Source organism: Saccostrea cucullata, unplaced genomic scaffold (assembly GCF_032062105.1).
Source record: "Saccostrea cucullata isolate Sc308-1 unplaced genomic scaffold, CSIRO_AGI_Scuc_v1 ctg11721, whole genome shotgun sequence".
NCBI lineage: Eukaryota > Metazoa > Mollusca > Bivalvia > Ostreida > Ostreidae > Saccostrea > Saccostrea cuccullata.
In genome coordinates, this window is record NW_026922599.1 from 1 (window position 1) to 10197 (window position 10197).

The 10197-nt window shown below is 34.3% G+C and overlaps 1 long non-coding RNA gene across 1 annotated transcript; it reads left to right on the top strand.

Annotated features, from left to right (window-relative positions):
• The first annotated feature begins 2558 nt into the window (after window positions 1-2558).
• Window positions 2559-4360, top strand: LOC134262049 (uncharacterized). Its single transcript, XR_009990930.1, has 3 exons — window positions 2559-2634; window positions 2878-3048; window positions 4259-4360. It is a non-coding gene; the product is annotated as an uncharacterized LOC134262049 (long non-coding RNA).
• Window positions 4361-10197: the final 5837 nt, after the last annotated feature.

Consider the following 10197-nt stretch of genomic DNA (forward strand, 5'->3'; position numbering starts at 1 on the left):
TTTTATTCATAGGGGAGGATCATTTAGTGAGCTCTTTGCTCACAGTACCTTTACTTTGATTTTCAATTCCATGGTTACTTCAATATAAAGAAAAATGATATGATAAATTGAAACATACGGAGATTCCAAATAGCCTTCAAAATGAAAAGTCCATAAAACAATACAAAATACATATAGGTGCAGAACAAGCATGGACCTCCAAGACATCAAGAGGTAGCATCAGGTGCCACGGAGTAGTGAGCGTCCCATTACTATAGATCACACCTGTCTTTTGCTTTTGTTCATGACTCCGTCGTCAGTTCAGTGTATAATTAATGGTATAATATTTATCATGAAAAACGTCAGCCAACATTTCACTCAATGCTAAATTATATTTGGTGACACGGGCATTGTACATATATGGACCGTTGAGTTTACAGAATGATGACTTTAAAAGAAACTGCTGATACATGTATTTTTGTTTCTTCAATTTGTTTATCAATAATTAGACTCGTTATAGAAACAGCTCATACGTATAGTATGGTCTTTTTAACATTGTTTGAGACTACTTTATTTCTTAATACATAGTATAAATGAACACAAAAAGAGAGAAAAAGAATAAGTCAATTCTTATATAGTTTTCTATATAATTTAATCTCACTAATAACACATTGTAGACCAGTAATTTGCAACAATCTTTACTCTGTCCCTTTGAGACTTTTAAATAGTCTTCTTAAAGAGGCCAACGAAAGCTCTAATTTTCGATTCCTCGACACCAGAATATAGGCTTGGATCTCTGATTATGGACATAGGGTTTTTAAACCCGCATGTATTACGGATGAAAATGCAGCTAAAACAATCCGTTTTCTCCTTTAACTTCAATATGCTAATTAAAAAGCGGATGTGACCGGTCAACAGGGGATGCTCACTCTGCCATGGCACCTGATCCAACCTTTGATGTTTCCGAGGTCCGTGTTTGCTTTGCCCTTATTCTTTAATTGTTTTATGGACTTTGATATCGAACACTGTTCGTTATCTCTATATCCTTCTTGCCAAGAATTAATTTAAACCACCAAGGTCGCCAAAGAAGAATAAAAAATGCGATACCGGAAACTACTTTCACTCAAGTGAGTTAAGTCTACATATAGACCTCTCTGTGCAATAAAAAAAAAATTAATTAAAATCCGTACGAGCTATACCTTTTGCAAAGTAAAAGTTGTTTTCTTATATATTCTAATTGCCAATTTAACCCCAACATAAGGTAGTCAGTACCAATTATGGCGTCATTGAATTCAACTATCCCAGATTATAATATACATCAACAAAATTGCTTCGAAATAAATAGACCAAGAAATATCCAACAAGTTTAAGATATTCCTGCACAAATGTCAAAACGTAAATAGTATAGTTACTATTCGTAAAGTTTTAAATTAAAACAGGGTAAAAAATCACAATCTAGTTTAGTTTTTGAGAAAGTTAACAGGATTAGTGCAACAATTTTATGAATTTTTAGAATTTGAGAATTGATTTACAATTAATTAGATAGGATATGGCCCTGCGCTAACTTCGTTTTGTTAATGTGGTTTAATACCTTAATATATACCTTTTTATCTTTTAAATTCATAATTGAAAATATTTGGATGTTATTTAAAGAATACAACTCAATAAAGAAACATGAAGATAATGTACAGTAATTTTTTTAAAATACACTTGAAAAATCATGAGCAAAGCAAAGGAAAACCTCCTAAAACATGACGGAATTATGTGTCACATGGAGTATGCTGTTTGGTCACTCCTACAGCCATGTCCTTGTAATGGTCGAGAAAAGGAAAAATCCAGAGGCAATTTAGTATAAAGAAAATACTCTAACAATTTGTATGGAATAAAATTAAAGTTAAAATTCGATGTAGGGATTAATTGTTTTTGCTGAGAAAGCCATTATATTGACCACAGAAATTGCGAACTGTTAATTTCAAAAATGAATTTTGATATTTCTGTTTAAACATTTTTTGTCCGTAGGTTGTCTCGTTTCAGGAAATATACTTGAGTTTCTAAACAACTCGGAGACATAAACTCCTCTGCAGATGGATATGGTGTATTGCAACATTGTAAATAATAAAAAAAGGGATAATGGAAGGTTTGAAATTATCACGTTTAGCAATATATTTTGCTGTTAGGTTACCCATTAATTTCTGATAAATATCTTAATATTCAAGAGATTTGTCAGACTCTTTTATCACAAGTTCATGTCGAAACAAATATTAAAAAAAACATTTCACTCAATATTATCCTCCCTTTTCATAAATTATTTTCTAAATGTGGAACGATTCAGAACCGTTGCATACTTCCGCGTTTGTCTTTCAGAAAGGTTGACAAATAGTTACAAACCAAATATGAGTAGTTTTATTATAATAACATTGATCATTCTATGCGAATGTGGATATCTTTCAGCTCCAATCAAATGTGACCGGTAGGCAATCTTCTTAGCAGTTAAAGTCAAATGCATGTTTTTGTGAATCTCCTGACTTTCCTTAGTTAACAAAAACATAATTTTATATGGGTTCTATCATCAAAATACATTATCTTTTTGTTTAAGATACCCATATGGATGTTGTCCTGGATATGAATGGAATTACAAGACGGAAAATTGTACAGGTTGTATTGTCTTGTATTATTTTTTTTTCAAAATCATGTATAAAATTTAATTTTGTGTAATATAAAAAAGTTTCAAAATTAATCTTCCTCAAAAACAGTATTTCAGAGTACATTGAATCTTCATCTTAAACAGAAAAAAAAAATTGATTAGCCAACTTGTTATATCCATGCACATGTAGTGGAGAATGAAATACATAGCATTTTAAGCAAACATCTTTGACGTTTAAACACATTTTTTGTTAGAATGTAAGATTGGATTCTCTGGCATCAGCTGTTCAAAAGCATGTGTCTATCCAAGCTATGGGATGAACTGTAAGGAGAACTGTACTTGTTCTAAGGAAAATTGTAACTTTACTCTCGGATGCACATACATCTCTACTGTTAGTCTGTTAATGAAAGAAACTACCTTTACTAGTAAGTATATCAGCAAACAAACTATAATATTTTATGTAAAATATTTTCCTGGTTTGGCCAACTGAATCAAGATTTCAAATCATTTCTAAAGTTCATGTTCCATAAGCATATTTAATAAACAATTAAACATTTAGTTTTAATAAATACATAATTAGTACAGACGTCCAAATTCCTGTTTTAAATTCTAATAGATCAATACGATGGTGATTAGTACCTTAATCGTTTAAAACAATTTCCTCTTACGATACTGCAAGTGTAAAATCAAATGTCACGGTACTTTTATAGGATTAATGCTGTAGAATTTGTGCTTTGCTTAAAATTCAAACAAAGTTTTTTTTTGCACGAAGAATATGTTTAAGGAAATCTTTTTTATATTTTTGTCAAAGTTTTACTATAACGTATTGGATGGTTCTTAAATACAAACATATTACTGATAACTATAAAATATATGGCACCTGATCCAACCTCTGATGTTTCGGAGGTTTGTGTTTGCTCTGCTCTTATTTGTATTGTTTTATGGACGTTGAGATTGAATACTGTTCGTTATCTTCATAACCTTCAACTAAAAAAAGAAACTTTTGTTACACACCAGGGATAAAGAATCTCTTACCTCAGAAGTTTATTTGGCTGATGTGAAATGGAAATCAGAATGAAATTTAAGTAAATATTGTACATTACACAACGACGTTATATTATCAGTTTTACTAAATTGGGATCTATATTACTTATTCTAAATAATGAACACATGTATGGTCAAACATGACCAAGAAATTTAGATAAATAAATACATATTAACTGATTGATAGGTACTTTTTTAATCAAATCATTCAGCTGAAAATTTTCTGTTTTCTTTTTTTTTTGTATATAATTAAACGTCTAGGGAAAAATGTGCATAAAAGTATTCTAAAAAAAAGAGGACATGTGTAGACTAATAGTTGAAGGAGTTCTAACCTTTTACAAAAATTGGAGTTACTCATGATACTTCAGAATTTTTTTTTTCACACTAAGTTTTATTTTTATTTAGAATTTATTAAGTAAAGGAACATTTCAACAATAAAGTGAATATTTCAGGTGAGAAAAGGCAAACTCATTATTCTGTAGCCGCAGTATCAGACGTTTCACAGAAAGATCAAGGAATGAAGTCGAACATCTCAATAACTATTCTGGGCCTCTCTTCGGTTACAATCCTTGCGTTATTGATATATGGAAGCATAAAGCTTTTGAAATACTTAACGAGATCATCCATTAGCGAAAAACAAGAAGAAGAGGACATTCATTATTTTACGATACAAGACAAAGATCTATGCATGAAAACTAGTATCCATTAAAAGACTAATATTCTATTTTGGACAGATTGGCAAAAGGAAGGAAGACAATGTTTTAAGTAGAAAAGTGCGTTCAGGAAATTTTTTTTTTAAATACATGTACGTATTCATAACTTTGAATTTGTATAATAGTAAAGGAATATCTTATTTGTATATTTTACAATGTTTTTATATATGTATTTTTACTTATTGATCGAATAATTCCATGACATATTTCACAACCACACTATTCAAAACAGGTCTAAACATTATTTTTTGTATCATGGTTAAGGCAAAGAAAGCTCAGAAGACGTTTCCGAAATTCGAGATCCGAATTATCAAATTTAATTTGTCAAAACTTTAGGAACATGTCATTAACATAACATTGTTATAAATTTAATACACATTCAATGTTTATTTTAACAAATTGTTTATTGTCAAATTTTAATATTGTTGTGAGGTGTGTATTGTTTCATCATGTATATTATTAGTAATATTAAGTTTCTTGAACATTCCAGAGTGGTCAATATGTTTAGTCATTTTTTCTAGAACATTCTTGAACTTTATTCATGTCCAGAACTTTCCAGGAATATCATGTACTTACAACTTCTAGAATATTCTAGATTTATATTACTGTATAAATATCCTGTCAATTCGATGCATAGATAGCACTGGTCGTATAAGCATCATTGAGGTATTACTGGGATAGAATTTCACTGGGACATTGTGTGCAGCAACGGACACTCTGATGTATGTATTTTTAGATTTTTGCTAAGTTTGTAATTAGTGATTTGTAGATTACTGTCAATAAATTATTGTTAAGTTTAAACTGTGTGATTGATCTTTGCTGGCATTTAGGGTTATTCTGACCCATAACAGAATTGGGGGCTCGTCCGGATCAAGAATTTCTTGCACTTTTGCAGTTTATTGTCAGAATTTTGTTTATTGAACCGTTAAATTTGACTATAAGCCAGCAAAAATCAACATGGTGTTTTCGGTCACAGACTTTCTTAGTTCACCAAGTGTACAGGTTTTTGATACGTTAAAAAAGGATGACTTGATCGCATTAGGTTTGCATCTTGGGTTAGATGTTAAATCTTCTCAGAAAAAGCAAGATATTAGAATTAAGGTTGCAAACAAACTAGTTGAAGAAAACATCTTTGGAAAATACGATCTTCCAGAATATACAGTTAAATCAGAGTTAGAATCTTATAAAATGTCAGAATTTCAGTATCAAGTAGAGTTAGAGAAAATGCGATTTGAACGAGAAAAATTAGAAAGAGAAGATCGAGAAAGAGAAAGAGAAAGGGAAGAACGAGAGCGTGAGCGTGAGCGAAAATTTGAATTAGACAAATTAGAAAGAGAAAGAGAAGAGCGAGAAAGAGAAAGACAAGAGCGAGAAAGAGAGCGTGAAATGAACTTTGAATTAGAGAAATTAAAACTACAGAACCAACCAGGACCGTCAGTTGTCAAAACTGAATTTGACGCAGCAAAAAATGTTAGGTTAGTTCCGAAATTTCAAGAAAAATCTGTAGACAAATATTTTCCTCAATTTGAAAAAGTCGCAGAGAATCTTAAATGGCCACAACACGTTTGGTCAACAATGTTACAAAGTGTACTGGTTGGCAAAGCAGCTGAGGTATACTCTGCACTAGGGGTAGCTGAAAGTTTAGACTATGAGAAGGTCAAAGCAGCAATATTAAAAGCCTATGAATTAGTACCTGAAGCGTATAGACAAAAGTTCAGAAAGTATAGGAAGTTTGATAATCAAACATTTGTTGAATTTTCACGAGAGAAAGAAGATTTATTCGATCACTGGTTTAGATCTAAGAAACTTGATAAAACTTTTGCTAATTTGCGCCAAGTCATCCTGGTAGAAGAGTTTAAGGAATGTGTTTCTCAAGATTTGAAAACACATTTAGAAGATAAGAATGTGAAAACTCTTGAAGAGGCAGCAGTCATATCTGATACTTACGCTCTGTCTCATAAAAAGAATTTTGTATCAAGATCTCAGACTAGCAGTAATTCTACCAATTCAGACACATATAAAAAGAGTGGTTCAGGGTCTCAGTCTTTCACAAGTTCCCAGTCTCCATCCCAAGGTGGTTCTAAGTCCGGTCCAGGACGTTTTGAAGGATCTTCTGGAATAGGGTCGCTTCCTACTTGTAGTTATTGTAAGGAAAAAGGTCATCTGATCAGTGAATGCTTTAGACTTAAGAGAAAAAATGACTTTGATAAAACTCAGCCACATGCTTGTGCAGCAGTTAGAGGTGATAGAGAAGCCTTAGTTTCGATTTGTTCTGACACTCCTGATGTCCAGGGTTCACAGTCCAGTTCTATTGATTCTATGGAGGATTATAAGCCCTTTATGTCTCAGGGATTTGTTTCACTCGGTGGCTCTAGCGAAATAAAACCTGTCCAGATTTTGAGAGATACTGGTGCTGCACAGACGTTATTGTTAGAGGGCGTGCTTCCTTTGTCTGAGCAGACTTCTACTGGTGGGTCAGTTTTATTACAGGGTGTGGAGCTAGGCGTCATTGATGTTCCCCTGCATAGAATTAGTTTGAAGTCAGATTTAGTTACTGGACCTGTTATCGTAGGTGTTCGACCTACTCTTCCCGTTCCAGGCATTTCTTTGTTGTTGGGCAACGATTTAGCTGGTGGGAAGGTTGTACCTGATCCTATAGTTTGTGAGAAAATCACTTCCAATGTCATGTGCGATGATGAAGATGATGGCATTTATCCAGCCTGTGCTGTTACTAGAGCGATGGCCAGAAGACGAGAAATGGAGGCAGACCATACTCAAGCCTTTGACGAGACGAATTCCTCTGTTGATATTGATTTGAATGACACTTTCTTATCTGACCTTGATGGCACTCAAACAAACATGGAACCACACAATATCAAGAAGTCGGTGACGAAGGAACCTTTATCAGAATTTAGTCTACCAGAAAGCCAAGGCAAGGACATCCTCAGCCGAGAACGTTTACTCTCTGAACAACATAAAGACCCAGATATCATTCAACTTAGTAAGAGGGCACTCCCACCAGAAGAGGCTACTAAAGTTGGAGAATGCTTCTATATGAAAGATGGCATCCTTATGCGAAAATGGCGACCACCTGACGCTTCCCCAGATGAAATGTGGCGTGTTGTTCACCAGATAGTGGTCCCAGCTGCTTATCGTCGAGATGTCATGAGTTTAGCTCACGATACACCTATGGCTGGTCATTTAGGTATCAATAAGACTTATAATAGGATTTTGAGTCATTTTTATTGGCCTAAGCTAAGGAAGGATGTTTCTGAGTTTTGTAAGTCGTGTCATGTCTGTCAGATGGTAGGTAAACCGAATCAGAAGATACCATCTGCTCCTCTCCAACCAATTCCAGCTTTTGAAGAACCGTTTAGTCGAGTGTTGGTGGATTGTGTAGGACCTTTGCCTAGGACCAGATCTGGGAACCAGTATTTACTTACCATTATGTGTACATCCACTCGATTCCCTGAAGCCATACCTCTTAGGAATATAAAGGCAAAGAGCATAGTTAAGGCCCTAACCAAGTTCTTCAGTTTTGTAGGAGCACCAAAGGCAATTCAGTCGGATCAAGGCTCAAATTTTATGTCGGGGTTGTTCCAACAAGTCATGCATGAGTTGGGTATTAGGCAGTATAGATCAACTGCTTATCATCCTGAGTCCCAGGGAGCGCTAGAACGTTTTCATCAAACCCTAAAAACAATGCTGAAGACCTATTGTTACCAGTATGAGAAAGACTGGGATGAAGGGGTTCATCTTGTACTATTTGCTGCACGAGAGGCAGTTCAGGAGTCTCTTGGGTTTAGTCCTTTTGAATTGGTGTTTGGTCATACGGTTAGGGGTCCTTTGAAATTGTTGAAGGAAAAGTGGCTGACTGAGACTAGTGATCTTAATCTTTTAGATTATGTGTCTGATTTCAAAGAAAAACTTTACAATGCTTGTAAGTTAGCACAAGAAAATTTGAAGAGTTCTCAGATGAAAATGAAAATGTGGTATGACAAAGATGCCAGAAATAGGGTGTTTAAGCCAGGTGATAAGGTTCTTGTATTTTTACCTATTCCTGGTCAACCTTTACAGGCCAGATTTTATGGCCCTTATGAAAGCAAGATCAGTGATGTAAACTATGTAGTTAAGACACCAGGTCGACGTAAAGAGAAACGGGTTTGTCACATTAACATGTTAAAAGAGTATTTTGAAAGGTGTGACCGAAATTCTGTAAAACCAGTTTCCACTTTGGCCAATGCTAAGACTGTTCAAAATTGTATTGAGAGTGATACGAGTGTAGAGATGAATGAGAAAGATTGTAATCAGAGTGTCCGCTTGAAAAACTCAGAAAGTTTGGCAAATTTTGATGCCAAACTTGGACATTTGAACATTCACCAAAAAGAACAAGTTAAAAACTTGATGAATGAGTATCATCAAATCTTCTCGGATGTTCCAAAGAAAACTAATGCAGCTTGTCATGATGTCATAGTTGGCGACGCTCTGCCTATCAAACAACATCCGTACCGTCTCAATCCAATAAAATTGCAGTACCTAAGAAAGGAAGTGCAGTACATGTTGGACAATGACATTGTTGAACCTAGTAAAAGTAATTGGAGCTCACCATGTATTCTTGTACCAAAACAGGACGGTACCTACCGATTATGTACAGACTTTAGAAAGGTGAATTCTGTTACCAAAACTGATTCATATCCAATACCTAGAATCGATGACTGTATTGACAAAATTGGAGACGCGAAATTTGTCAGTAAATTTGACCTGTTGAAAGGCTACTGGCAAGTACCGTTAACAGAAAGAGCAAAAGAAATCTCTGCTTTTGCTACACCAGATGGACTTTACCAGTATAAAGTAATGCCTTTTGGCATGAAAAACGCACCGGCTACATTCCAAAGGATGATTCACTCCCTTCTTCAAGACCTTGAGGGATGCGAGGCCTATATTGATGATGTCATCATATACAGCGACACATGGGACGAACATCTCCGAATCATGCGTGCTTTATTTGACATTTTAGCTAAAGCTAACTTAACTGTGAACCTTGAGAAGAGCGAATTTTGTCATGCCTATGTAGAGTATTTAGGTCATAAAGTAGGTCAAGGTTATGTTACACCTATTATGGCTAAAGTGGAAGCTATTGCAAAGTTCCCGATTCCTACAAACAAGAAAGAGTTAATGAGGTTTTTGGGCATGGCTGGGTTTTACAGAAAATTTTGTCCAAATTTTTCCTCAGTTGTAAGTCCACTTACAAATCTTTTACAAAAGAGGGTTAATTTTGAATGGACAAAGGACTGTGAAAAATCCTTTCATAAAATCAAATCTGTCCTTATGAGCAATCCAGTTCTGTCAACTCCAGATTTTTCTAAGCAATTTAAGCTTACTGTTGACGCTAGTGATGTTGGAATCGGGGCAGCTTTGTTTCAAGAACATAGTGATAAGGTAGATAGAGTTGTTTCTTATTTTTCAAAGAAACTTACAAAATGTCAACAAAAGTATTCCACCATTGAAAAGGAATGCCTTGCTTTGTTGTTAGCCTTACAGCATTTTGATGTTTATCTGAATGTTACTTTGCATCCAATTCTTGTATATACGGATCACAACCCCCTGACATTTTTGCATAAATTGTCAAACAAGAATCAAAGACTGACTAGATGGAGTTTGTTGTTACAAGAATACAACATAACAATTAAGCATATCAAAGGCAAAGACAATGTTATTGCAGATGCCTTGTCCAGAGTATCATAAACAAATTAGATTTTTGTATTAATGTACATATATTTCATTTTGACAATGTAAGTTTTCATTGACATTCAAACT